Source organism: Aythya fuligula, chromosome 15 (genome assembly GCF_009819795.1).
Source record: "Aythya fuligula isolate bAytFul2 chromosome 15, bAytFul2.pri, whole genome shotgun sequence".
Lineage (NCBI taxonomy): Eukaryota > Metazoa > Chordata > Aves > Anseriformes > Anatidae > Aythya > Aythya fuligula.
This window is the reverse complement of record NC_045573.1, coordinates 17259666-17278067: the sequence shown is the minus strand read 5'-3', so window position 1 is coordinate 17278067 and position 18402 is coordinate 17259666. Positions and strand designations below refer to the sequence as shown.

The 18402-nt window shown below is 43.6% G+C and overlaps 1 protein-coding gene across 4 annotated transcripts in view; it reads left to right on the top strand.

Annotated features, from left to right (window-relative positions):
• Nucleotides 1-18402, top strand: part of LITAF (lipopolysaccharide induced TNF factor) — a 120127-nt gene that overhangs the window by 93787 nt on the left and 7938 nt on the right. The window contains exons 1-2 of one of the 4 annotated variants that reach the window (XM_032197868.1): nt 7420-7457; nt 17167-17302. The exons of 1 other annotated variant lie outside the window; for it this stretch is intronic. The gene's annotated coding sequence lies outside the window, so the exon portion shown is untranslated. Of the gene's footprint in view, nt 1-7419; nt 7458-7531; nt 7563-17166; nt 17303-18402 lie in introns of those variants that run through there. 2 more of the 4 variants (XM_032197866.1, XM_032197867.1) reach the window with 2 other exon arrangements.

Genomic DNA, 18402 nt, shown 5'->3' with positions numbered 1-18402 from the left:
TGTATATGTTGTTAGAAGTAGCTTGTGGAATAAAACCAAACTCATCAGCAATCAGAAAGCAAGAACATTGCTATAGATTGGGTTTTGAAAGTGACAAGCTCTTTAACCCCGAGCTAGAAATCAAATTACATAATTGCAATTTGTACTATGGTCCCCTCTCCCTCTCCCTGTCCCTTTCCCTCCTTTTTTTAATTTTTTTTTTTTTTTTAACGCAGATGCATTATTTCTTAAATCAGATGAGACTATTAGCTTACCAGTTGAACATTAGACAAAATGGGGGTGGCATTTGTAAAGATGTGTGCTTGTCTAAAATATATTTTCCAGAAAGTCATCCAAATTTGTCTGGAAGTAGTCAAAAGATGTAGAATCTCACAGAATCTCATATGTCTTTTGTCAGTTTCTTCTAGTGGCTCATCAGTTAAGTGTTGAATGGAAAACAAGTCGTTAACCATCCCAGCTTTGACCTCTGAACATAGCTTTTTACTCTACTTTTCTCTTTGATTAAAAAGCTCCTTACCCCCATACCTTCCTTCTCATAATTCAGTGAGTGCTTTTAGACAATAATTTTCTAACCTTGAAGAAATTTTATTATTCCATAATTAAGAGTAAATACACAGAGTAAATACTGATCTTCACGTCAGTATTGTTTAATTAGGGAGAAACATAAGAAAAACCTGTGTATTCCATATGCTGATTATTTTGACAAATATGTACAATAAAACTTGTTTAATTTAGTTTACTTCCTAGATTATTTAATCAAAATTCTTTAGAAGTAACAACCTAGCAGAACAGTATTTTGATAATGTAAAGAAAAAGGTCAAGACAGGAAGAGATTGTGTGAACTTATTTAAATAATTACAGGAAAGGCTAACAAAACTGGATAGGATTTATATTGGCATTATGCACAAAATAACATTAAAAAGAACTTAGCTCACAGGTGAGCTAAATGAGCTGTGAGGTTCATGGAAAAGATTTAGAATTAGTAAAATCAGTGCTAAGCACTATCAGTTTACTTAAAATTCAAACTCTGCATTCTCAGGCAGTCAGCATTCCCATTGGCAGAAGCTTAATTTTGATTAAGTACCATTTGACATTACAAATGTAAGTAATTTATTCTTCATTGTCATTGATCCTATCTGGAAGTTCAACCCCTGGGGGCTTTGAGATATTCTTTCAACGCATTGATGCTTCCAATAGTGAATGATGTAGAAAGGACCATTTTGGATTTTTGGTTTCATTTGGTTCACTACTTTGAACACAAATCATTCAAAATATTTGCTGTCCTTGGTGTTGCACTTCTAGATGGCACTGCTGTATTGCTTTTATTTTCTAATCCTATCAAACTTACCTGTTTCTCTTTTAAAATATTTATATAGTGAAATGCAAACCTGTGGGTGGCTTAAATTTTAGCTGTTGTGTAGATCAGGATATTGACCAAAATGTCCATCTTTATATTTCTTGTGCTAAATGTTCACAGTGTGTTCAGTTCTTGTTCTGTTTGTTTTGCAACTTGAATCAGCCACTGTAGCAGTGAAAAATACATAAAACATTCTTTAAGGCTATTTGACTTAATGCCATCTACCTTGCTTTGCATGTAAATCTGTGCATCAACCTTGCTTGCAAGTCTAAAAATGCAACCTAGTAAAAATCTCCTTAAATATCTAGTATTATTGAAGTGATCAAAAGTAATCTGAGATTTTTTTAGACTTCACAAATTACTACACACAAAATTACTACAAAAACCAACTGTATGTGTGCAGATCCTACAATTTCCAGGCAGGAAAAAATAAGGTGACATTAAAACTTGTTTACTTCTTCTGCACATTGAACGTACATCAACTTCTCAGCTTCATTTAGTTTCTTTGGTGGAAACTGACCAAATCAAAAGCTAATAAATCTAGCACCTATTCTAAGGCATTCATTTTTGGGGTTAAACTGACATCTACTGGTGTCCTGTAATAAATTACATGCCATTAGTGTGTGAACAAAACATATCATAGAATCATAGAATCATAGAATATCCTGAGTTGGAAGGGACCCTTAAGGATCATCAAGTCCAACTCTTGACACCGCACAGGTCTACCCAAAAGTTCAGACCATGTGACTAAGTGCACAGTCCAATCTCTTCTTAAATTCAGACAGGCTCGGTGCAGTGACCACTTCCCTGGGGAGCCTGTTCCAGTGTGCAACCACCCTCTCTGTGAAGAACCCCCTCCTGATGTCAAGCCTAAATTTCCCCTGCCTCAGCTTAACCCCGTTCCCGCGGGTCCTGTCACTGGTGTTAATGGAGAAAAGGTCTCCTGCCTCTCGACACCCCCTTACGAGGAAGTTGTAGACTGTGATGAGATCTCCCCTCAGCCTCCTCTTCTCCAGGCTGAACAGGCCCAGTGACCTCAGCCGTTCTTCGTACGTCTTCCCCTCCAGGCCTTTCACCATCTTCGTAGCCCTCCTCTGGACACTCTCCAACAGTTTCATGTCCTTTTTATACTGTGGTGCCCAGAACTGCACACAGTACTCGAGGTGAGGCTGCACCAGCGCAGAGTAGAGCGGGACAATCACCTCCCTTGACCTACTAGCAATGCCGTGCTTGATGCACCCCAGGACACGGTTGGCCCTCCTGGCTGCCAGGGCACACTGCTGGCTCATATTCAACTTGCTGTCTACCACGACCCCCAGATCCCTCTCTTCTAGGCTGCTCTCCAGCATCTCATTGCCCAGTCTGTACGTGCAGCCAGGGTTTCCCCGTCCCACGTGCAGGACCCGGCACTTGCTCTTATTGAACTTCATGCGGTTGGTGATCGCTCAGCTCTCCAACCTATCCAGATTCCTCTGCAAGGCCTTTCCACCCTCATTCGAGTCCACAACTCCTCCAAGTTTGGTGTCATCAGCAAACTTGCTCAAAATAGCTTCTATTCCTACATCCAGATCGTTTATAAAAATATTGAAAAGTACCAGCCCTAAAATGGAGCCTTGAGGGACCCCACTGGTGACCGCCTGCCAGCCTGACGCAGCCCCATTTACCATAACCCTTTGGGCCCTGCCCGTTAGCCAATTGCTCACCCATCGTATGATGTTTTTATTTAGCTGTATGGTGGACATTTTGTCCAGTAGGATCCTATGGGAAACCGTGTCAAAAGCCTTGCTGAAGTCCAAAAAAAATCACATCAGCTGGTTTCCCTTGGTCCACCATATGGGCGATCTTATAAAAGGAAATCAGGTTAGTTAGGCAGGACCTACCCTTCACAAACCCATGCTGGCTGGGACCAATGACTGCTTTGTCCCCCAGGTGCGCCTCAATAAGTTCGAGAACCATCTTCTCCATGATTTTACCAGGCACTGACGTGAGACTGACAGGCCTGTAATTGCTAGGGTCTTCTTTCTGACCCTTCTTGAAAATCGGCACATTTGCCAGCTTCCAGTCTACCGGGACCTCTCCAAATTCCCAGGATCATTGAAAAATAATTGAGAGAGGTTCTGCGATGACGTCCGCCAGCTCTTTCAGCACCCGGGGATGAATCCCATCCGGACCCATGGACTTGTAGGGATCCAGGTGGAGTAGCAAATCCTGCACACGTTCAGGGTCGGTTGGGAGTTAGTCATACCCACCGTCCTGGTCCTCCAGCTCAGGGCACCCTGGGTCCCGAAGCCCATCATCGGCATTGAAGACAGAGGCAAAGAAGGCGTTAAGCGTCTCTGCTTTGCCTATGTCATTGTCTGTGAGGAGACCTTCCCTATCAAGGAGCGGCCCTATGTATTCTTTAGTTCTCCTTTTTCCATTCACATATCTAAAAAAAAACTTTTTATTTTCTCTCACAGACACAGCCAGCTTCAACTCTAGGTGTGCTTTGGCCACACGAATTTTCTCCCTACAAACACGAACAGCATCCCTGTATTCTTTCCATGACACCTGGTCCTTCTTCCAGTAGCGAAACACTCTCTGTTTCCGCCTAATCTCCATTAGAATGTTCCTGATCAGCCACACTGGCCTCCTGCCCCGCCTGCCTGACTTGCGATATTTTGGAATTGCCTGATCTTGTGCTTCTAGGAGGCATCGCTTAAAGAATGACCAGCACTGGTGGACATCGAGGCCTTCAAGAGCAGTTTCCCAGGGGACCTTGCTGACTAGTTCTCTGAGCAGCCTGAAGTCCGCTTTCCCCATATCTAGGGATGAGGTTTTGGTGGCACTTTTCCTTCTGTCACCGTAAATTTTGAACTCAACCACTTCATGGTCACTATGACCAAGGCGGCCACCAATCACCACGTCTCCCACCAGACCCTCTCTGTTTTCTAGCAACAGGTCTAGGAGGGCTCCTTTCCTAGTTTGCTCCGTTAGCACCTGCACCAAGAAGTTATCATCTAGGTGCTTCATGAACCTCCTGGACTTGCCTCGTGTCAGCCGTGTGGCACTCCCAGTTAACATCTGGCAAGTTGAAGTCCCCCATAAGGGACAAGGGGAGTTAATCTCGAGGCCTCTCTTAGTTCTGTAAAGAATAATTTATCGGCGCTATCGTCCTGGCCAGGCGGTCTGTAATAGACTCCCACAACGACATCCCCTTTATTCGTTCGTCCTTTGATCCTTACCCAGAGGCTCTCAACTTTGCCATTGCCGACCTGAAGCTCCACACAGTCCAGCCCCTGCTTCACATACATCGCCACCCCACCACCTCGCCTACCCTGCCTGTCCCTCCTGAAGAGCCTGTAACCATCTATCGCAACACCCCAGTCACAGGACTCATCCCACCAGGTTTCGCTTATGCGATGACGTCGTAGTTGTGGGACTGGGCCAGGACTTCTAGCTCATCCATTTTATTCCTCATACTGCGTGCGTTCGTGTAGAAGCACTTCAGGTGCGTCTCCTTACACTCAGCACCTTGTGGATCTGACCGAAGGACCTCACTGGCACACAGCCCCTCTGATTCTAGCGTACCATCCCTTAGGTCTTCACCGGCGTGCCTGGTTTTAGCCCCTTCCCCCTTCGACTCTAGTTTAAAGCCCTATCTATCAGCCCTGCCAACTCCTGACCAAAGATCCTTACCCCTCTCTGAGAGAGGCGCATCCCATCCGGTGCCATCAGGCCCGGTGTAGCATAGACCTTCCCGTGATCAAAGAACCCAAAGTTCTGCCGGTCACACCAGTCTCGAAGCCACGAGTTTATGTGAACAGCACGCCTTTCAGCTTCGATCCCCCCTATCGGAAGGACAGAGGCAAACACAACCTGTGCCCCTGATCCTCTAAGTAGTCGCCCCAAATCCCTAAAGTCTCTTTTGATCGCCTTCGGACTTCTCGTTGCTACTTCATCGCTACCAGCCTGAAAGACCAGTAGCGGGTAGTAGTCAGTGGGCCGTACCAGGCGCTTGACTTTCTTGGCAAAGTCTCTGACCTGAGCCCCAGGGAGGCAACAGACTTCTCTGCGGGTTGGGTCCGGTCGGCATATCGGTCCCTCTGTATATACAATATACTGTGTACTTTACTGTTTCGTGACGCTGTCAGATGACTCAGCAGGGTGGAGAAAAGCCTAACAGCCGAATGCCAAGGGTGAGGCTGCTTCGTGCATCATACAACCAGAAAGGTGACAGACCTACGTAAATTTTCTGAATTCGTCATGTGGCCTTTCTTCTCTTTTGTTTTTTTTTTTTTTTTTAACAATTAAATATATCGTCTTCAGAACACAGCTCACGGAGTGGGGGAGATGATCAAGATTTCTCTCCATTTCTAGCTGTGTTTCCTCAAGCATGAAATGAGTTCATGCTGCGTGTCCCCACCCAACCACTTGGTCTACTGTGGTGGACTCCAGGAAGAGTGGGTCAAGCTGTCCCTTGCTTCACTCTGCATCGCCAGAAAAGGACTGGAAAGGGAGGAACTGGTAAATGGTGCAATAGGTGGGCAGGATGAGGGGTAATGAGAGGAAATAACACTCGTGCACTGCTAAACTGACGCTGTTAGTGGCCTAACCACCAAGCTGCATGTGGACATTTTGTAAGAAGAGTGGTAGGGCAAAAATGGAACATTGTTATTGGGGTCTGCAGAGAGGGGTAAAAGCTGTAGCATGAGGCAGCCTGTGATAAGATATAAGCAATAAATACAGCACTGGCAGTAAGAAGGCTTTCAGATGAGGCTCATGCCTTACTGCACCCCAGGAGAAGTGTTTAGTCCTGGCTTCTCTCTGCTGTGGCTTCTAAGCTGCTCACATTCATCTGGCAAAGGAGATTCAGTTACAAAGAGCACAGTTACTCCAGTTTTAGCAAAGCCAGGGCACCAAGGCAGAAATTACACATATCCTGCTTCTGAGATAAATATCATGACCTATTATGTGATTTCTTGACAATGATGAAAAGTTACTCACATGTAAGTCACGTTCTACCCTCTGGGTCAAATGCTAACAAGCAGGAAGGACTGACTGCTGCCAAATCAAAACAAAAGCAAAACCCACCACTTTTTTTATTATTATTATTTTTTTTTAAACAGAATTGGGGGCGAGGAGTATTCATGCTGGCAGAGCCCTTGTACATCACTATCTGATCAAAACCCTGCATACACATACCTGTAGGCAATACGGTAGTTCCCTCTGACTGCAGAGTTGACTCTTGGGCATCTTGTCACTTGGAGTGAATGCACCTTTTGTCCTATGAAACTTGAATCCTGGCTCTGGGATGGGCTTGAATTGAAGCTTTATATGTGTTACCTAGGGCGAGGGCCAAGAAAGGTTTTAAGCACAAAACTAAGACTTCAACAGATTTTAGATACTTTCAGACAAAAGGCGTACCATAGAGTCCTTGCTGAGCCCTGGGGGGTTGGTGACTCCTTCCAGTCCAAAGCAGATTGAAGCACTTAAATAACAAATCTTGCCAACTGGCTCATTTAAACTGCAGGGGTGAAGCAGAAGCAGGTCTTGGTGAATCCCTTTCAGGGATCTGGCAAGTAATGATTTCTGTCTTACCTTGGCACATATTTTTGAGCGGTTGGGTTGGATGGATGAAGGAGCAACAACCTCTGTAGCTTCCAAAGGCTGAATCCAATTAATTGCTTCTAAGAGCCCCAGTTAACATCACTGGATCTGTTGGAAGGTATTTTTTGATAATTTTCTTTCTGTTTTGTCACATGCAGCATTGGCTGAAAGAGATGGTCCTGGTAAAACAAGCATATAGAGGAATTAGGGGAAGGATTTATTTTAATCTCTTGTGCTAGAAAATGGGCAGTCTGGCAATGCTTATTATGGGGAAGCTGAGGATCCCTGTGAATCTGGGAACCTGCGGGTAGCCCCAGGGCAGGACTTTCCAGCGGGACGTTTCTCTGAGGAGGCAGCTTCCGCTCCCGGCGTCGTGCATGGAACTTTTCGTGTTTCCCAAGGCTTTTTTTGCATTTCGTTTTCCTTTTCAGCTCGCCCCGCTGCCAGGTGCCGCAGGCCGGGGAGGCGGAGCGGGGGCGGCTGGTCCCGGAGCCGGGGGTGTCCGGGGCAGGTGCGTGATTCGTTCAGTCTCGGGGAAGGGGAGGAGAAAGGGTCGGGACGGGACAGCGGCTCCAGCCGGGCGACGGGGAGGGCAGGCGGCGGCCGCTGCGGAGCGGTAAGGGACGGGCCGGGGGAAGCAGTGGCTGCGCGGGCGCCTCTGGAGCCGGGACGGGCGGGAAAGCGCCGGGCCGCTCGGAGGAAGCCATCGGTGGTCACCGAAGTTGTGGGCGAAGAGAAGAAGGGAAGGGAAAGGAAGGGAAGAAGGGACGGCACCGGGCGCCCCTCTGTCAGGGCCGCTCCCCTGAGGGAGCGGCGCAGAGCCGCTCCCTGTGGTGCTGGCGCTGACCCCGCCGCCGCGCTGGGTGTTTGGCCATGTTTACTTTCTGCCTTACCAAACCTACATGTAAAGTGTGCAGCCTCCTCTGCTCAGGACAACGGGCTGCCTAATGCGATTTCTGGTCTCCTAGTGTTTTATTTGCTAGTGTTTCGTTGGTAAATCCAGTGTAACTCCAATGGCACTGGTTGTCTTACTGAAACAATAACGTATTGAACTTTTTTGTTTGTTTGCTTTTTTCCCCTTAAAGTATCACAGAGTTTTATTCTTTAACAAACAGCTGAGAAATCTGTGTGACTTTAATGTGCTGTTTCTCAGAAGGTTGGTGAGTTAGGATGCTGTTGTCTGGAGTTCAGGTAACCAACATGGTGGCCCCAGCAAGTGCTGCATTACAGCTTGCTGCTGCGTGCTGCAAAAATCCCAAGTACTCCCATAAACCTGTATATCCTGCCTGACTGTTTAAAAAAAAGATTAGCTGTCAGTCTGCCTTTCATTCCGGGTGCTGCTGATCAGCAGCTGTCTTCAGCGCTGCTGTGACAGAGCCCCTGTAATTATCCATGGTTTTGGAGAGCAGCCTGGGGTTTCTAGCAATGGGAATTGAGGAGGAATAGTGCAAACAGATTAATCTTGCCAAATCTTAGCTAAAGAGTAAGGGAAGGATGACAGTGTATTTACTTGTCCAGGCTGGGTTAGGAAATCTGTTTTCATAAGCCTTTATTTTCCGTTTCTTTACGCTAAGTAGAGAGATGGGTTATTACCTTCTCTTGCTCTTGTCCCCAGGCTAATCTTCAAGCCAGATTGCAAGATATATTTGTACTGGGCGTATGAAGTAATACTTCAAATATTTCTTTAGGGTTGACGTTCAGAGCGAGAGGGATATCACTAAAATTCTGTTGACAAGCTGAAGTTGTGGTTGCATCCACAGTGATTAATCTTTTGATGAGATTGTCTTTTAATCCTGATGTCATCTTGTTCTTTTTAAAAGCATTTCCATTAGAAATAGCAATTCTATTCTAATTTCAATTAGAAATTAGATATATTAATGGGACTGATACTTGGTTTTATTTGCTGTTTGTTTTAGTACTTGATAGTTTTCTGTGCCTCAGAATTGAAATGTCTTCCTTAGTTAATTAAAAAAAAATGGGGGGGGAGGGGAAGAAGAAGAAAAGAAAGGCATAGGAGATGTCATCATTCCAGGAATGCTGCTTTGAAGACCTGAAACCTGTTTGCTTCTGTCTTGTAGGGTGGGGAGAAGAAAAAAAGGGTAGATATCATTTTTGAATAGAACCACCTGCCCCAAATTAGTCAGTGGTAAGAACTGAAAAATGCAACATCATTTGAAAATAAGTATTGGCCATAAGTACTGAGACTAGAAGAGTTTGTGCTAGAAATTATGATCATGAGCATTTTGAAATCTATTAAAAAGTGGTGATTTCTTAGACCTTGTTTCCTCAGGGAAACAGAGATGGGAATTGTCTTCAGTTGTGCAGCATCTGCCACGCAGCAGGAGCGATGACTGGGGGCAGTTCATCAGCATTCAGATCTGTAGCTTACTCATAAGGGGAAACATTTTTTTTTTCTTTTTTTCTAAAGAAAACAGAAGGTCAGTGGTTTTTAAAAATATAATTGTGGAATATACAGTACTACAAAAACTTAAGTTTAGTCATCTTTTGATTGCTTTCTTCCATCTGCCAAAGCTGCAGTGTGAGTAGGAGGTTGGTGTGAAAGCTGAGAACAATGCCTTCCACACAAGGAAGTGAGGGGTTACCAAAATAACTGCTCCTGCGTACACACTGTGCCTGTAGTCACGTTGTTCTTTTCTTCTGCACCAGCTCCTATGTTTGTCCTAGCTACGTGGCCAATCCCACACTGGGCTAAATACACAACTCCCTTTCTAATAAACCATTCCACGTTTCTGCTTAGTCTGCTGGGAAGACCATGAGACTACTTGAGTGTATAAACATGGACCAGCAGAGCTTTGTCAGACAGGAGCCGGTGGTTGAGAACTGTAGTTGAGAAGTTACGGTAGTAGAAATCTATGGGTTAAACACTAGGATATACAACTTGTCAACAAGCTACTTAAAGGATGATGTAGACACAACAGAAGCTGGTTTTAAGTTAAGGGTAAAATTTTTTACAACTTCTAACGTGGACAGACAGAGGTTTCCAGAGCATCTTGCATAAAAGCGAGAAAATCAAACTTGTCTTAAAAGGGATCTTAATCTTAAAAATCATGTTTTAAAATTTTAAAATTCATGTGTTCTCAAATATATCTATTTATATTATGCTTGGTAAACTATGGAAAAAAGTCAGGACTGCTACTAAAATCCAGTTTCCTGTTGATACGAAGATACTGATCTAGATTCTGCATTACAGTAGGTGTACAACAGTACTTGGGGCATGGGTATTTAACAGACGCTGCAGTTCCACTCCTTGTGGTCTCTGTACTTGGGATGAATTAGTGCCTCAGTGACCTGAATCAAGCTGGCAACAATGGGGACAGCTCAGCAATAAGGGCAGATATCTGGTGAATTGTCCTCAATGAGGAAGTCGTTAAAGCAATTTAATTTTTGTTTACATTTGAGGACTGGTATCTTTTGCATCAGTTTTGTCCTAACTTAAGTACCCATGTCTTAAAACAGAACTGGGACTTTGTTATCTGTTTGTTTGTTTGTTTGTTCTTTTTTTTTTTTTTTTTTTCTAGCAACCCATCTTCTGTGTTCTGTTATTAAACAGCAGTATAGGTCAGAAGGAATCCCCGGAGGTCATTTGGACCAGCTGCCTACTTAAGACTAATTTTAGGGGAGGTTTTTCAAGGCCCTTTGACTTGTGTTCTGTCACAGCTGTCTGTTCTGGAGTGTGTTTCCTACTTCTGTTTTCATTATGGAGGCATTTACAGCAAGCTATGGTGCTAATGGGGAAATTCAGCCTTAGTTATCTGGCTCATTTACCGTGCCTTTTGTTTGCTTCTGGTAAAAACTGTCCCGCTTCAGTTTCCTTCCAACTAATCTATTCATTGCCCTTGAATGTTTAGCCCATCAATTCTGCTAGGATTCCAGAGCGGGCATTTTACTGGTCTTAAAAGATCAGATAGTACAGTCATGTATGCCTGTGAGTCAAAGCTTTTTTTTTTTTTTTTTTTTTTTTTTTTTTTTTTAATTGGTGCCAGACTTTTTTTTTTTTTTTTTCTCTGTTTCTTCTCCACTGTCTCTCCAACTGAAGGCTGTGTTATACTCTGCGCTTTAAGACCTGCTTAGGTAGTGTCTTTCAAACTGGGGACAGCTTCCTGGAATAAACCTGAGGAATGGGAATATGGGAAGGGAATCATCGAAGAGACAGCAGTGAGATGGGGATAGAGCAGCAAGAGTCCAGAGTCTGGCAGGAGTTTGTGAGATGCACTGTAAGCTTTTTGGATGGCAATGGCAGGGAGACAGTGGCTTAGCTCTTGTGCTCCTGGCAACCACGTGCGTCTTCTGTCGTTTGGTGTTGGTGCTGTCTGCTCCCTTCCTCAGCTTAAGCCCCTCTAACACTGGGCTATTTTACAGCCCCATTTCTCCTGCCAGCTCGTCTGCTGCATTCCCAGCCACTACCCAGCACTCTCTTCATCCCAAGTGGAAGGTCTTGTGTTCCTGCTTGAGATCTGCTGTCTTGCACTGAACCACGAAGGATTGAGTTTACATGTGTTTTTTTTTTTTTTTTTTCTTGATCCAACAAATCTATCATTTAATAGAAGTCTTCCCCAAACTGCTAAGAAGTCTAATAAAATAGTAACTTTTGGTGCTCTTTTTGAAAAAAAAAAAAAAAAAAAAAATCCTAATGGTTTCTGATGATGTTGTTACCTTGTTCTTCATTTGGATAGCCAGAACAGAGGCTTACAGAATCATCTAGGTTGGAAGAGACCTCCAAGACCATTGAGTCCAGCCTCTGACCTAACACTAACCAGTCCTCCACTAAACCATATCACTGAGCTCTACATCTAAACATCTTCTAAAGACCTCCAGGGATGGTGACTCTACCACTTCCCTGGGCAGCCCATTCCAATGCCTAACAACCCTTTTGGTAAAGAAGTTCTTCCTAATATCCAATCTAAACCTCCCCTGGCACAACTTTAGCCCATTTCCCCTCGTCTTGTTGCCAGGCATGTGGGAGAACAGACCAACCCCCACCTTGCTAGAGCCTCCTTTAATGTACTTATAAAGAGCGATAAGGTCGCCCCTGAGCCTCCTTTTCTCCAGGCTGAACAATCCCAGCTCCCTCAGCCGCTCCTCATAAGACTTGTTCTCCAGGCCCCTCACCAGCTTCGTCGCCCTTCTCTGGACTCGCTCGAGCACCTCCATGTCCTTCTTGTAGCGAGGGGCTCAGAACTGAACACAGTACTCAAGGTGTGGCCTCACCAGAGCCAAGTACAGGGGAGCAATCACTTCCCTAGCCCTGCTGGCCACACTGCTTCTTATACAAGCCAGGATGGTGTTGGCCTTCTTGGCCACCTGAGCACACTGCTGGCTCATATTCAGCCAACTATCCACCAGTACTCCCAGGTCCTTCTCTGCCAGGCAGCTTTCCAACCACTCATCTCCCAGCCTGTAACTCTGCTTGGGGTTGTTGTGCCCCAGGTGCAGGACCTGGCACTTGGCCTTGTTGAACTTCATACAGTTGACCTCAGCCCATCGGTCCAGCCTATCCAGATCCTCCTGCAGAGCCTTCCTGCCCCCACGCAGATCGACACACACACCTAACTTGGGTGTCATCTGTGAATTTACTGAGGTTGCACTTGATCCCCTCATCCAGATCATCGATAAAGATATTAAAGAGAACTGGCCCTAGTACCGAGCCCTGGGGGACGCCACTAGTGACCGGCCTCCAACTGGCTTTGACTCCATTCACCACAACTCTTTGGGCCCAGCTATCCAGCCAGTTTTTAACCCAATGAAGCATACGCCAGTCTAAGGCCATGAGCAGCCAGTTTTCTTGAGGAGAATGCTGTAGGAAACGGTGTCAAAAGCCTTACTGAAGTCAAGGTAGACCACTTCCTTTCCCCTCATTCACCAAGCGGGTCACTTTGTCATAGAAGGAGATCAGGTTCTTGAAGCAGGACCTGCCTTTCATAAACCCATGCTGACTGGGCCTGATCGCCTGGTTGCCCTGCAAGTGCCGCATGACGATACTCAAGATAATCTGCTCCATGAGCTTTCCTGACACTGAAGTCAAATTGACAGGCCTATAGTTCCCCGAGTCTACCCTCTGTCCCTTCTTGTAGATGGGCGTCATGTTTGCTAGCTGCCAGTTGACTGGGGCCTCCCCCCAATAGCCAGGACTGCCAATAATGATGGAAAGCAGGTTGGCCAGCTCCTCTGCCAGTTCTCTCAGTACGCTCAGGTGGGTCCCATCCGGCCCCATCGACTTGCATACATCCAAGTGCTGTAGCAGGTTGCCAGCCATTTCCTGGTGGATTGTTGAGGGCCACATTCTGCTCACCATCCCCTTCCACCAGGTCAGGGTACTGGGTATCCAGAGAACAACTGGTCTTGCCGCTAAAGACTGAGGCAAAGCAGGTATTAAGCACCTCAGCCTTTTCCTCATCTTTTGTAACTAAGTTTCCCCCCTGCATCCAGTAAAGGATGGAGATTCTCCTCATCCTCCTTTTGTGTTGATGAATTTATAAAAACATTTTTTGTTGTCCTTAATGGCAGTAGCCAGATTGAACTCCAGGTGGAGCTTTGCCCTTTAAAATTTTGTCCCTGCACTGCCTCGCAACATCCTTATAGTCCTCCCGAGTGGCCTACACTCTTTTCCAAAGATTGTAAACCCTCTTTTTTTCTCCTAAGCTCTAGCCATAATTCTCTGTTCAGCTAGGCTGGTCGTCTTTCACATCTCTTTGCTAGTGTTGTTCATCTCAATAAAATTCTGAACGCTAACTGCTGTCATGTGTTGTGTGCTGAATTCGCATTCAGCGACATTCCTTACAGTAGAAGATAAAAACAAAATTAGCTACTTACTTTTTTTCCCAAGTCACCTAATAAATGCTTGTAACAGAAACATACTCTTCTCTTACTCAAGTGCGCATATATTGATTCTGAGTTTTGGAATGACATTCAGTGAAAGCAAAAACATATGGTCTGAGATTTTGGTCTGGTTTTATGATCTGCTTACATTGTTTGCATGAGTGTTCTTGCCGTCTCACCTTGTACCACTTGTATGCTAGGAACTGATCTGACTGAAAACTCACTCTGTGGTGGTAGGTAGTCATAGTGACAAGTGGCTTTTTTTTTCTTTTTTAATTATTATTATATTTTGGTAGAAAATTTTCCTGAGTAGATTTAGGACAATATTTGTTAATGCACTGTTCTAAGGATATATATTTCTTTTTATTATAACAACAGAAAGTTTTAATCCATGCCAACAATGGAAATATTCTTTATTTGAAACTTGCATTGAGCTAAACAAAATTTATCTTTCATAAGGCTTACTTACAACATCTTTCATCTTTACATTTATCTTCATAAAGGCTTCTTACAACAGGCATTCAAGATTCTTTTTATTCTTTATAGTAAGATTGAGTTTCAGGGTGGCCTATTTAGAAACAAGTAGAGTATTTTGGATCTGTACCTGAGCAACTAAGGAGCTTTCAGATGAGGAAAATTTTTCTGAAGGTTATAAGTGTATTTACTCTTCCATTCTTAGCTGAGTGGTACTTCCTGTTGCATTACAGGTTTGGCTGTTGAGGGAGATGCCACCAGGGTCTCTCCCAGTTTCTGCAGGCTATCAGGAGCAGCACTTCTGTGCATAAGTTTCTGCTCATGTGGTGTGTTAATGTGGGGGCTATGCAGACTTTTTCTTTTCTTCTCCCTTCCCCCACAACCCCGCCTCCAGATAATAAGGGGCAGAAGAGTCCATCTGCCCTCAGTTATCTCTTCAGGTGCTGCTGTGTTACCTGTGCACTGCTGTGGAATGCATTTCTGCTAAACTTTGGTGCATGCCAGGAAACAAGCTGGGATTAAAAACATCATTGCCCTCTGATGCATTTTAGTTGTTGAAGCATGAATGACTTATCTTTCTACTTTTGATGGGTTTCCCCTCCTGTGTGTTTTTATTTATTTATTTATTTATTTATTTATTTTCCGTGCTTGTCCTTGGGTAAAAGGTGGTTTTCCACATGTCACGGTACACATTTGTATCCTGTCTTCAGAAAAAGGGTGCAGTTTTAAACTACATAATCTTAACAAACTGATCTGGGCAGTATCAATAATTCTCATGAGATGGGGTTTGCAACCTATGGTGAAAAAATGGCACTAAATATATGTTCATATTGAGTGAGGAAAGGTGTAGTTGGTACCATGAGGTAAAGACAGGTGAAAGGCATGAGCCAGACCCTGATCCCAACTGATCAGCATCATGAACGGAGTGGGAAGAAGGAAGGAGGAGATGACTGCAGCTTTGTAGCTCTGTCCTCATCTCTGTATTTTGGAGTATGACACAGATAGCATTCCCTATATGTTCTTACAGTAAATCTGGCCCTTGAGAGAAAGGGAATCTTGAAGCCGTATCCCTTCCTAGGAAAAGACAATGGCATAAGTTCACGTTTGAATGTGTGTTACTTGGCAGACGGTGCAGGTATTGATTATCACAGGGCAACCTGTTATGTTTTGGGCACATTAAGTAATACCTCTGTAGTTCCTGAACTGTGACGTACATTCCTTCGGATTTTCCCTGTATTCATTTTGATGAAGAAGAAGATCAGAGTAAGTCTTCTACACTAGGCTTTATAATTCAACATTTGAGTTTGAGTTCTGCAGAAACTACCCAATTTCTGAGAAACCTGTGCGATGGGAAGATGTACTCAGGAACACTGTGCAGCTATTTAATTAAAATGTAAAGTGTCACCTATATAGTGGTGTTTTTTTTTTTGTTGTTTTGTTTTGTTTTTTTAAATTACATGAACATCATCAGGAAGTTCTCTGATGAACTATAACCCAGCTGAAACCTGAAGTGTGTAGCTGCCTGTGAGTGTACTTTTAGTTCCAAGTCAAGGATTTATCTCGGGCAATTCCAGTCAGATACAAACCCTGCAGTGTGTGATAGAAGGTTTATAAGGAACTGTTGGCTAATAATTCCTCAGATAAATTACCTTAGAAGTCTGATTTACTTAGTTCACTTTATCGAATAGCAAGGTAAAAGGAAAGTTTAGCCAGGTGCTGTGCTTTTTCAGATACAGCCTGCAAACTCCTCTTACCATGTTAGAACTGGCGGTGTGGGTTAGGCAGTAAGTGCTTGAAACCCATGCTTTGGGTTTCAGCTTGCTGCATGGGGCTTGTAGTTTAGGGATTAATTTGGGGGTGATGGGGAGCACTTGAATCAACTGAAATCTGATTCTGCAAAATGCAGAACTGCACAAAGTGGTGCATACTGCTGAGTTTTGCTTAGCAGTCAACAGTTCTAAAAGGCTTCCATTCCCCGAAATTTATGTGGCTTTAGTGCAGTTATAAAAGTGACAGAGCGCTGTGCTGCATCCTCTGTTGGGCAGGAGGATATCCATGTATCTTGCTGTTGATAGGATGTGCTGCTTGTCTTCCAGGTCTCCAGCTAGCATAAGTTACTAATCTAATGAGCTGGTTGCACTTGAATAGAGTGATTTGTGAATGCTGTAGCTTTTACCAGGCTTTTTTTCTACCTTTATGCCAATGTTATTCTGTATGTGGAGCAACAGATCTCTGCGTAAAGCAATAAGCTAGAAGAGTGCTTTGCCCCATGCAGGTGTTCAGCGTCAGTATGTGCTTAGGAAGGAAATGATTTGGGCTAAGACAAGTGTGAGCAGATAAAAGTATTTGTGATTCTTTCTCTTGAGAGAATGAACAAAAAGAAAAATCTGGAGAAAGGAGTTGCTGCTCTTTCATTTTTAATTTTTTTTTTGGAGTCTAGTGACTCACCTACCCAGATTTAGTGCAGCTGAGTAGCATAGTGAGTCAATATTCTCTTTTCTCTGCAACTGGAATACAAGAGGGTTTTTTTTGTTGTTTTTTTTTTTTTTTTTTTTTTTATTAATGAAAAGCAGAAGTGTGGGACAAGTAGCTGAAGCTATTGGTTTTTGTCTTACTACATGCATTTCTAAAGACTTGAAGCAGAAGTTTAGAGAGAGACAGGGAACAGAAGCAAGAACTGCTCAGTTCTCCTCTGTGCTAAGTGGCATTTGGATTTGAAACTTACAGATGTAAATGGAAACTCTTGTGTAAAAGACCCAGTCTTGAATTTAGTGTGCTTGTTGGTCATTCAATGTTTGCTTCTCCTGGTTTGAGATAGCCTACTGGTTTGCGTATGTGCAAATAGCAGATAACAGGCAAGTCAAATGTACCAAAAAGTTATCAGTCTTATCCTTTGTCTTTTCTTGCAGTTGAGTACTTGTCACCAGTCTTCCTTTTTGAATTATTTGGGAGCAGCATTTGAGAGTCTGTTTTAAGAAGACAAAACTTGTTGGCTTGGTTTCTGCCTCTGCCATCAGCTTGCTTTGGTGCCTGTATTTCAGTCATGTAAGTCCAGTTTATCTTTAAATTAGTAATTGCTGTCATTCATAGGATCAAAGTTCCTGAGTTGGAAGGAACCCATAAAGATCTTTGAGTCCTGCTCCTGACTGTTTAAGCTACCCCTGACACAGCTTTAAGCCATTTCCTTGTGTCAGCTGTAACCAGAGAGAATAGATCAGCACTTCCTTCTTCCCTCTCCTCACCCCTTCATGAGGAAGTTGTAGACAGCCGTGAAGTCTCCCCTCAGTTTCTTCTTCTCTAAGCTGAACAAACTGAGTACCCTTAGCTGTTCCTCATATGATGTATGTCCTTACATAAGTAGCTAGGTACAGTTTGTTAATGTGTTGGAAATTTCAGTCTTCTCTGTCCTATATAGGTGCTTAAGACTGTATCAATTTTTATATGATCTGGTGTTGGTTTGTGATTTAAACCTTTTGTTCTCTTTGCATTCAGGCATTATGCACTAGTTACTCTTCTGAGACAACTCTGTATTAATGGTATTTTATATAAGAATGTATCTGCAAAACATACAAGTAAAGGCATAAGCTGCTCTGCTCTTGTTTGCAATGAGCAAAATGCAGATGGTAACCGGAAATTCTTAGTGCTTTTATGAGGTTATGCAGAGTGGTGCAGCATACGTTACTAACTCAGGCTGTAAGAATTGCCTGAGCTAAAAACAAATGCTGAAAACCCTTTCTAGAATGTCCCTCTGGCCTTTGTTTTCATTGCTATCTAATCTTTAAGTTAATGCTTATTACCATATCAACTTACTCTAGTTACTATCTTACCTGAAACTCAGATAATATTGATACTCAGCAACTTTTCATAATGCTAGTTGGTTTCCTTTTTCTAGGTGAAGCTGGTTTTTAGTTAATTCTAGACCCAGTCTTGCAATGAGTTTTGTGGATAGGGGCTCGTTTACAAGCAGTTTATTCAGGATTTGGGCCTTAACTTCAGAGGAAGTAGTATTTTACTTTGGAAACAGTGTATATAAAGTAGATGTTAAAATTAGTGTTGCATTTATTTTCAACAAATAGCGCTGAACTAATGGAAAATAGAGTAGCAAGAGATGTCAAGAGATTCAAGAATCTACTTAATGTTGTATG